Source organism: Thamnophis sirtalis, unplaced genomic scaffold (genome assembly GCF_051295495.1).
Source record: "Thamnophis sirtalis isolate CommonGarterSnake01/CBP01778 unplaced genomic scaffold, rThaSir2_p1.2 scaffold_4, whole genome shotgun sequence".
Classification (NCBI taxonomy): domain Eukaryota; kingdom Metazoa; phylum Chordata; class Lepidosauria; order Squamata; family Natricidae; genus Thamnophis; species Thamnophis sirtalis.
Genome location: NW_028261384.1, coordinates 136349138 through 136359430, shown reverse-complemented (window position 1 = coordinate 136359430; position 10293 = coordinate 136349138).

Below are 10293 nucleotides of genomic sequence, written 5' to 3'. Positions count from 1 at the left end.
CACCCACCCCTCTCCTAGAAAAATGAAGTATTCTAGGAAATATTAGAAAGGCAGAAGATTATGTTTCCCTGGATGAGAAAGGGAGAAGCGTGTTAAGAGATTCACTCTTAATAGCCCCCACCCTCCTCAATAGCCTACAGCAGATGTCCAGGGCACTTAAGAGATAAAGAAATAGCTAGGTCTATTCATAGGCAAATGTCCTCACCCAAGATCCAACAAAGGTAGGATTAGCCCTCTATCCATCTAGCAACAGAACTAGCCACATGGCACCTGGGAAGATTACATCACCCAGCAAAGGTCAACCAAGATTGGGACCCAAAACACAACCTACAAAGTTACCCTTACATGGCCCCATGGAAGTCTGACAACCAATCAGAATGCAAGCTCACATTCAAAAGTTCAAAGTGGGCATAAAACTCAGGCACTCTCAGCATCTCCCCCCTTGTTCCAAGATCTTCAAGGCATGTCATCCTGTTCATCAATAAACCTTTTCTTCCCCCAAGCAACTTCCATGAATCCAGTGTCTTTTTCCCCACTTGGAACTGAACCGAGATGGACATTTATTCTAACAATACCACATAAACATGATTAAATAAATAAATAAATAAATAAATAAATAAATAAATAAATAAATAAATACATACATACATACATACATACATACATACATACATACATACATACATACATACGATACCCCAAGGTTTTGAAGAGGCAAATAAAAAAAAAGCTTTTGCACTGTGCAAACCTCCTAAAAATGGCCTGTTTTTCACAAAAACAGGCCTATTTTACTTTAGAAAAGGCATGCATAGCTTTTAGGAGGCTTATAGAGTGCTCCTGAGGGCTGGGGGTGCAAAATTGAGCAAAACGTGGCCCATTTTTCACTTGTTTCTTTCCTTCCCGGCCCCCAGGAGCACTCTGATGAAATTCAATGAAATAAAAGTAGCCCTTTCCAGATGTGGCATCCATAGTGTGAAACAATACGATGTTTGCAATCATCTCCTCTCTCATCTAGCTATCAAAGAATGCTTGAGTCTCAAATGCTAACATCTGGCTAAAGGAAATGAGTCATTACTCAGACTGTCAAAGAGCTTTGTACTGGTGAGGAAAGATTACATATGGTCTACAGAGGTGGGTTTCACTTAATTTTACCACTGGTTCACCGCACCCTGAAACTGTGAGCGCACACAGCTTGCACACATGCATGTGGCTTAAAAAACATGGCTAAATAGGATGGCATAGCGCCACCCACAGGTCACCACTTCCAGTTTATCTGAACCGGTCCGAACCAGCTGAATTCCACCACTGGTGGTGTAGGTTTAATTAGTTGTTTAAATAGTGAAGTGGATGCTCATCCATCGTGTTCGAAGAGAACCTTGACATCTAACAGGTTGTGGGCTGTTCACAGTGTATCTGCAGGTGGCTAGTAAGGTGCCTACAAAGGCACAGCATGTTCTGCCATATGTCGGGCAGATATGTGTGGGCATCATTGTTGCAGCATTTTCAGCTCTAGCTTTGTGGAGTGCTCGCTTCCCTTGTGGTTTAAATAGTGAAGTTAAATGATAATTGAAGGAAATTGCATAATTGCAATCACCTCTCTTCATTCTGCTTTGGGTGACTGTTCTTTTTTTTAATCTTTCCTTAAATTAATATCAAACGAATAATAAAGTAGACATATACATTTCTATTAATATTGATTACCAAATGTAATAACTACTGTAGGCATGGGAAAAATACGCGAATGAAACTTGAATTGTGGTAACTATAAATTGACAATGTCAACCGTATATATAGAATAGAATATAATTTTTTTATTGGCCAAGTGTGACAAGGAATTTGCCTTTGGTGCATCTGCTCCCAGTGTGCATAAAAATATAAAATGTTTTATCAATAGCACTTTGCACCAGCAAGACTTGCAAAGAACATGTTCACTAAATGTTGGAAATCAGATACTGGGTTCATATTATCATATGTGGTGGACATGCCCAAAGGGGGGAAAAAATTGGACAAAAATACGTACAGATTTAAAACCAGAAACATTTTTGTTGGGTATCTTACCAGAAAAATATAATAAAGGGAATGCATATTTAACAGTACATGTGTCAACAGCAGCTAGAATTGTGTTCGCACAACAGTGGAAAAATGAAGAGATCCCTACAGATGAAAATGTTATAAAAATATTAGAAGGTGCAGAAATGGAGAGACTAACATTCCAAATTAAGGAGAATGAAGAAACTGAATATTTTTTAAACATGGGATTATTTCTTATCAATGACTAACAGAAACAGAAGTTGGAAATTTAAAAGCATAAGAGAATGATTGATTATATAAGAAAAGTTTACTAAAATGGATATATTATTATTATTATTAGTTAATCTTTGGTGAGATTCACAGTCTTTGGGGCTGGTTGGTAGCTCAACAGCTCGAGTCCTAACCAAGGACCTAGAAATTGTTTAGGTAACGTCGGAGGATATAAGCTGTTCCAAGTAGGGTGGTTTTTTGTAGAATCAGAATGTTCAAGTCCGATAAATGTAGAATTTCCAAATAGCAAAGTAGCCCTTTAGGGTGACAATTACAATCGGGACAACACTCGATTTCTTTTTCCACAGTCGCTCAACTTCAATTTGCAAGTCTCAGTACTTTGTGATTTTTTCTTGCTGCTTATCTTCAATTTGCGCATCACCAGGTATTGCAATGTCAATGAACCAAAGCCAAACTTTTTTTTCTTTTCAACTATTGTTATGTGACGTGTGTTGTAGGCCAAGTGCCTGTCAGTCTGAATTCTGAAATCCCACAAGATCTTGACTTTTTCATTCTCTCAAACCTTCTCAATTTGATGTTCCCAGTGGTTTTTGCTGAACTCAAATCCAAACTTATTATTATTTTGATATTGATATTACTATTATTTCTCAAAATTAACTGTACCAAGAAAACACACTGTTTATGTAGACAGTGATGTTTAATAAAAAATAAAAAATAAACTTGAATATGATGTTCTATTCTCTATTATTATTTTTTCAACTCCCCCTCTCCTCTATTCTCTTTCAAGCCGCTCCATCCATTTCTTCAAAGCATTTCTTTTAACAATTCAGAGTGTTCCTGAATGAGAAAGGAGAAGCCACAGGTGGATTCAACATCACCAACTTGATCACTTTTCCAAACAGATCCCTTAAGAGAGTTAGAGTTGGAAAGCTGGATCTAGAAGCTCCAAAAGGGAAGGAATTATTTATTGATGAAGATGTAATTGTCTGGCACCCAGCTTTCAGCCAGGTATCGTGGCATCTAATCAACCATGCTTTAACCCATTATGAAGTCATATTGAACATAATTTCTGTTTTAAAATTTTTTTAAATGGCATATTCTTCACAAATGTTGTTAATGCTCAAGCATTCCTCAAAATGGACAAATATGACATTACAATGTAAAAGCCATGCTTGCACCTTAGATTTCAATTTCCCTTTGAAATCACAACAGTGAGCTAACAAACAGTTCTAACAGTTCTATCTAACAAAATGAAATTCAAAGGTGAAAAAAGTAAACTTCTCCATTTAGGCAAGAAAAAACAAATGCACAGGTATAGTATATGTGGTACCTCACTCAATAGCAGTAACTGTGAGAGGGATCTTGGAATCCTAGTGGACAACCATTTAAATATGAGCCAGCAATGTGTAGTGGCTGCCAAAAATGCCAAGACAGTTCTAGGCTGCATAAACAGAGGGATAGAATTAAGATCATGTGAAGTATTAATACCACTTCACAATGCCTTGGCAAGGCCACACTTGGAATACTGCATTCAGTTTTGCTCACCACAATGTAAAAAAGATGTTGAGCCTCTAGAAAGAGTGCAGAGAAGAGCAACCAAGATGATTAGCAGACCAAAGACTAAAATATATGAAGAACGGTTGCAAGAACTGGGTATGTCAAGTTTGATGAAAAGGAGAACTGGGAGGTGATATGACAGCAGTCTTCCGATATCTCAGGGGTTGCCACCAAGAAGAAGGAGTCAAGCTATTCTCCAAATCACCTGAGGGTAGGACAGGAAGAAATGGGTGGAAACTAATCAAGGAGAGAAGCAACTTAGAACTAAGGAGAAATTTCCTGACACTTAGAACAATTAATCAGTGGAACAACTTGCCTCCAGAAGTGGTGAATGCTCCAACACTGGAGGTTTTTAAGAAGTTTTGGATAACCATTTGTCTGAAATGGTATAAGGTTTCCAGTCTAAGCAGGGGTTGGACTAGAAGACCTCCAAGGTTCCTTCCAACTCTGTTATTCTATTTACCACTCTGGAAGGAGTGGAAATTTTTCCATAACATTGCCATCATACTCAATTATTTAAACTCATACAGGACCATTTGTGCACCATTGTAATTTGTACCTCTTTTTTAACGTACACTATATATCCTACTTGATTCAGTGCCCATTTGGGAAATCAAAAACAATTTGTGTCCATTAAGGAGAAAAATCTAAACATCTTTAAAAAAAAAAGTTTCAAAACATTTTCATGCTTGTTACCAGTTCTTTCCACTTTCTCAATGCAATGACCCTTATTTCCCTAGATTTTGGAAGAAAGGGATTGAGGGAAATCACTTCTGCTGCTATGACTGTGTTCCATGCCCTGAAGGGAAGATTTCAAATCTAAATGGTAAATTTGTCTGTCTTTCATCTAATCTATTATCTATCTATCTATCTATCTATCTATCTATCTATCTATCTATCTATCTATCTATCTATCTATCTATCTATCATCTGTCTTCTGCCTGCCTGCCTGCCTGCCTGCCTGCTTGCCTGCCTATCTATCTATCTATCTATCTATCTATCTATCTATCTATCTATCTATCTATCTATCTATCTATCATCTATCACCACCTGTCTGTCTCTGTCTGTCTGTCTGTCTATCTATCTATTTATCATCATCATCATCATCATCATCATCATCATCATCAAGATCATCTATCATCTATTATCTATCTACTGTATCATCTATCTGACTGTCTATATCTATCACCGTCTGTCTGTCTGTCTGTCTGTCTCTCTGTCTGTCTCTATCTATCTATCTATCTATCTATCTATCTATCTATCTATCTATCTATCTATCTATCTATCTATCTAATTAATTGACTGCAATCTTACCACAGGGTAACTTTGGGTAGCTTACAATATTGAAAATAATACCAAAGAAATAAAATACTACAAAGTATAAAAATATAAAACACCATAGCTAAAAAATGGGGAGGAAGAGATAGGATGAGTTGGAAGTGTGAGATCTGATAGCAATGAATGAATGAAAGAATGAAGGAATGAATGAATGAATCAATCAATCAATCAATCAGTCAGTCAATCAAACAAACAAACAATCCAGCATACTGCATAATCCAATATACTAACATACCTCTTTGGAGCCTCAAGTCAGCTAGCAGAGCCAGGTCTTTAAGCTCTGGAGGAAGGTCTGGAGGAGAAGATCTCATTCTGGAAGGCAGGATGTTCCAGAAGACAGGGAAAATGGCAGAGAAGACCCTTCTCCTGGATCTCACAAGTCACACTAAACTGGGCGATTCTCTGATGACCATTGCCAAGCTCTCTCCTCTACCCTATGATCTCGACTGGTACCAAACACTAACCCTGCGTGGACATATCACCAAGAGGGGAACCTGCCCTTCCAGGGCCAGCCAGGTCTCAGTAATACATGCTAGGTTGTCTCAGTCCTCCTTAATGAGATCTTGAATGAGAGGAGCATTGTTGTTAACCAACTCGGCATTAAGCAACAACAGCCAAATCCCAGTGTCTCTGAGGCAGGGATGAAATGCTACCGGTTCAGATCGGCTTGCCCGAACCAGTAGTAAAAATGCTAACAGTTCAAGAAAACCGGTATTTCCAATGATCAACTGATCATCCTGATGTGATACTTTGTGCATGCGCGGAAGGTCCTCTCCTCTGCGCGCACACACGTCTACCGAACCAGTAGCAATGGTAAATTGATTTCACCCCTGCTCTGAGGGTGTGCAATCTAGAGGAGGAAGGAGGAAGTGAGGAGGAGGAGGAGGAGGAGGAGGAAGGGAAGAGGAGGAGGAGGAGGAGGAGGAGGAGGAGGAGGAGGAGGAAGGAGACCACAGTAAGACCTAAAATTTCCTGTCCATTTCCAAATAGAATAAAACAACTTGCTGCCTTCTTATGGCTAATATAATCAAAAGGTTCACCCAAGTGCTACACTAGGTGTGTGTGGGGGACTATCAAATTTTGTTTGTTTATTTACCAGATTTATTTGCTACCCCTCTCATGGTTCAGGTGACTCTGAGGGTTTACATCATCAACAAGAGATATACCTTTCCTTCTAATAGGGTCCACAAGGAAGAGGGGGGGGGGCAACTTAATTACCAAAGCACCAGAAGGTAAGGCAATAAGCAATGGATGGAAACTGATGAAGGAGAGAAGCAACCTAGAACTAAGGAGAAAATTCCCAACAGTGAGCACAATCAATCAGTATAACAAATTGCATTTGAAAGTTTTGCAGTGCAATGAAGGTTCAGCTTCCTTCTTCTACTGTGTCTTGGGCTACATGGGTATCTTGGCCATTGCCAGTTTTATTGTGGCTTTTCTTGCCTGTAAAGAGCCAAGGTGGCGCAGTGGTTAAATGCAGCACTGCAGGCTACTGCTAGATCAGCAGGTCAGCGGTTCAAATCTCACCGGCTCAGGGTTGACTCAGCCTTCCATCCTTCCGAGGTGGGTAAAATGAGGACCCAGATTGTTGGGGGCAATATGCTGACTCTTTGTAAACCGCTTAGAGAGGCCTGAAAGGCCTATGAAGCGGTATATAAGTCTACTGCTATTGCTATATTGCTATAAATTACCCGACAGCTTTAATGAAGCCAAGTTCAGCATGTTGGCCTTCTGCAGTGTGTGGATCTCCTTCTTTCCAGCCTATCTGAGCACAACGGGAAAAGGCATGGTGGCTGTGGAGGTCATCTCTATCTTGGCCTCCAGAACTGTATTACTGGGATTCATATTCCTCCCAAAATGCTACATCATTGTTTTCAAGCCTCAGCTAAACCACAGAGAACAACTCATAAAGAGGAATTAGTAACCTATGTGTACGTCTGAAGTAAACTGTGTTTTTTCTGTATATACTATGTCATACACTATGTGGGTATGAGGGTATATGCATAATTTTGTATTTATTTATTTATTTTGTCATGTTTATGTAGTATATATTGGAGGTGGTGAGGAGGCAGCAAAATTTTTATGTTAATGTAATATGATTAGTGTACATTTAAGGTGATAATAAAGTTGTTCTAAATTGCTACATTTTCACCATTTCCCAAGATTCTTTAACCTGATCCTTTCCCCATTTCAACACTCATTTTGAACCTGACTTTCATAATCTAGGTTTCTTGGTTCCTGTTAGGAAATTTCAGATATTAACTCAAGCAATTTTCAATCTTTGCAGAGACATTTTCATGGTTTTCATACTTTCAAGTAATAAAGCACTTAAATATAGTAAAAAGCTAATTACCATTTTATGAATATATATTTAACATGGTATTATAGGATATCCATTTTAGATTTGTTAGGCTTCTTCAAAAGGAAAAGTTATTGAGTTTAATTATCTGGCATCTCTCCAAACTAGATAAGGTTCATGTTGATAAATATTCCTCAGAAAGACTGTTTGCTAAGCCTTCCTGACTGTGAATGAAAGGAATTCACAGTGATGTTAATAAAAGGATTTTTTTTTCAAGGACCAAGACTCTGCTTTTTGGTTTTTAATGAAGCCTGGATCAGAACAATCTCATATATTTAACTGCATTTTACAATAGACTTTAATGCTGAATTATAACCATTTGCTCTCTATCCACAAATCTGTTTTTATTGCAACCTGTTTTCAGATTTCAATAATATGGAAGACATTGATAAAATAAAATTAAATGTATTTTTCCTTCTGCTACATCCTTTATTCAAAGTTGTGCTGACCAAAGACCATATAAAGAGTGATTTAAATTAGTTTGGAACTACAGGTCTGACATTTTTTCAATAAAAATAAAGGTGAAATCCAGTGCAAATCATGGGGGAAAATGCATATCCCACACTGATAGATGGAGGAACAATAAAGATGAAAATATCTGGGGTTGGGAAATTGTGAGTGTTCCCCTACATGGAGATCATCGATAAGAACCACAATATTTGGAGTATAACACGCACCGGAGTATAAGATGCATCAGAGTATAAGACACACCAAGATTTTGAAGAGGTAATTTTTTAAAAAAAGAATTTGCACTCTGCAGGCCTTCCAAAACCTCTGCATGCCTCATATTTTTGTGAAAATATTAGCATGCAGACAGTTTAGAGGCCTGCAAAGTGCTCCTGGGGGCTGGCGGGGGGCAAAAATGAGCAAACATTGCCCATTTTTCATGAAAACAGGCCCATTTGTGCCAAAAACAGGGAATGCATAGCCTTTAGTGCTCCTGGAAGGTGGAGGACAAAACTGAGCAAAATCTGATCCATTTTTCACTGATTTGTGCCCTCCCCAGCCCCCAGGAGCACTTTGCAGGCCTTCCAAACCTTCTGCACATCCATTTTTAGGGTTTTGAGAGGCTAAAAATGCTGTATTCAGTGTATAAGATACACCCAGATTTTCTCCCTCTTTTGGCGGGGAAAAGGTGCACCTTATACTCAAAAAAATACAGATTAAGGTGACCAGACGTCCCGATTTCGGCGGGACAGTCACGATTTCTAACAATTTGTCCCGTGTCCTGGGCATTTTTAAAAAGTCCCGATTTTCTGGCTTCATGTTGAAAGCCCAGTGGATTTGCTTAAGAAATCCTAACTCGGGAGAGACAAAAGACACTTTGTCTAATCCCTCTCTCTGTCTCAGTACTTTCATTGAAGATATTAAAACATTAAAGCAACAAAACGGACCCCCCCCGCCCCTTTTACCTCATTTTATAAGAAAAAATGAGCCAGTACCATAGAGCTCCAGGAAATACTTGGCTAGAGAAGTCGTGAGTGTTCCTTCCTGGATTTTCTGGAGGGGAGGGGCACGGAGGTTGGAGGTCGGCTCGTGTGGAAAAAATGGTGGCAAATATTTCCCTGACTAATTTCACCATTTTAATTTGCTCAGTTCTTTGTATAAATTTCTACATCATTCTGGATTGACTTGGAGTGTCTGCCTGCTGGTAAGTGAGCCGGGTTTTTTCTTTTATTTTTTTTTTTAATGTATTTTAAAATAATATTTTATTTATTGTGCATAGGATTTTTTAAAATAGTTTTATTCTGTGTGGATTCTTTTTTTAAATTGTCTTAGACTATTTAAAAAAAAGATTATATCCAAAATTTATTGAACTGAAACCATTTTTAAAAATTCTATGCACAATACTTTGAAATATATTTTGCATAGAATTTTTTAAAATAGTTTTACTTAAATTTATTCTGTGTTGAATAGTTTGAAATCTTTTACTTCAATTTATGCTGTGTGGACTCTTTTTTTTAAATTGTCTTAGACTATTTAAAAAAGATTCTATCCAAAATGCAAAATACCAGCTGCAGTTATTCGCTTAAGAACTGTGGCAAGAAAGGTGATATAGTGACCAAAGTTACAATGGCATTGAAAAAAGTGACTGATTACCATTTCCCACACTTAGCGACCATTTTCACACTTAGCGACTATTGCAGCATCCTCATGGTCACATGATCAAAATTTTGATGTTTGGCAGCAGTTACAATTTATATTTGTAAATTGTAGTTATGTTGAAATAAAATATATTACAATACTATTTTTGCGTTATATGAAAATTTTTGTTGCTCCGTATAAAATTTTTAATCAACCCCCCCCTCCCCGGTCAAAGGTGTCCCTCTTTACCAATCTTAAAATCTGGTCACCTTAATATAGATAGGAAGGTAGGAATGGAGAGAGGGAAAGAAAAAGAGATGGACAGATAGAGAGGTGGGATGTTCATGGACCTTTCTTCCCACAGTTAAGTGAATCACTGCAGTTGTTAAATTAGTAACTCTGAATGTTAAGTCAATCTGGCTTGCCCCTTTGCTTGACAGAAGATCATAAAAGGATATCATGTGATCCTGGGACAATGCGACCATCGTAAATATGAGTCAGTTGCCAAGTGTCTTAATTTTAATCACCATATGGATGCAGCAATTGTCATAAGTGTGAAAAATGGCCATCAGTTACCTTTTTCAGTCCTGTTGTAGCTCTTTGCTGCCCACCACAAATTCTCACTCCCTGCATTTCTAACACAGCAAAACAGAGCTCTGGCTTCATCTATTAAGCTGATGATCTGAAGAGAG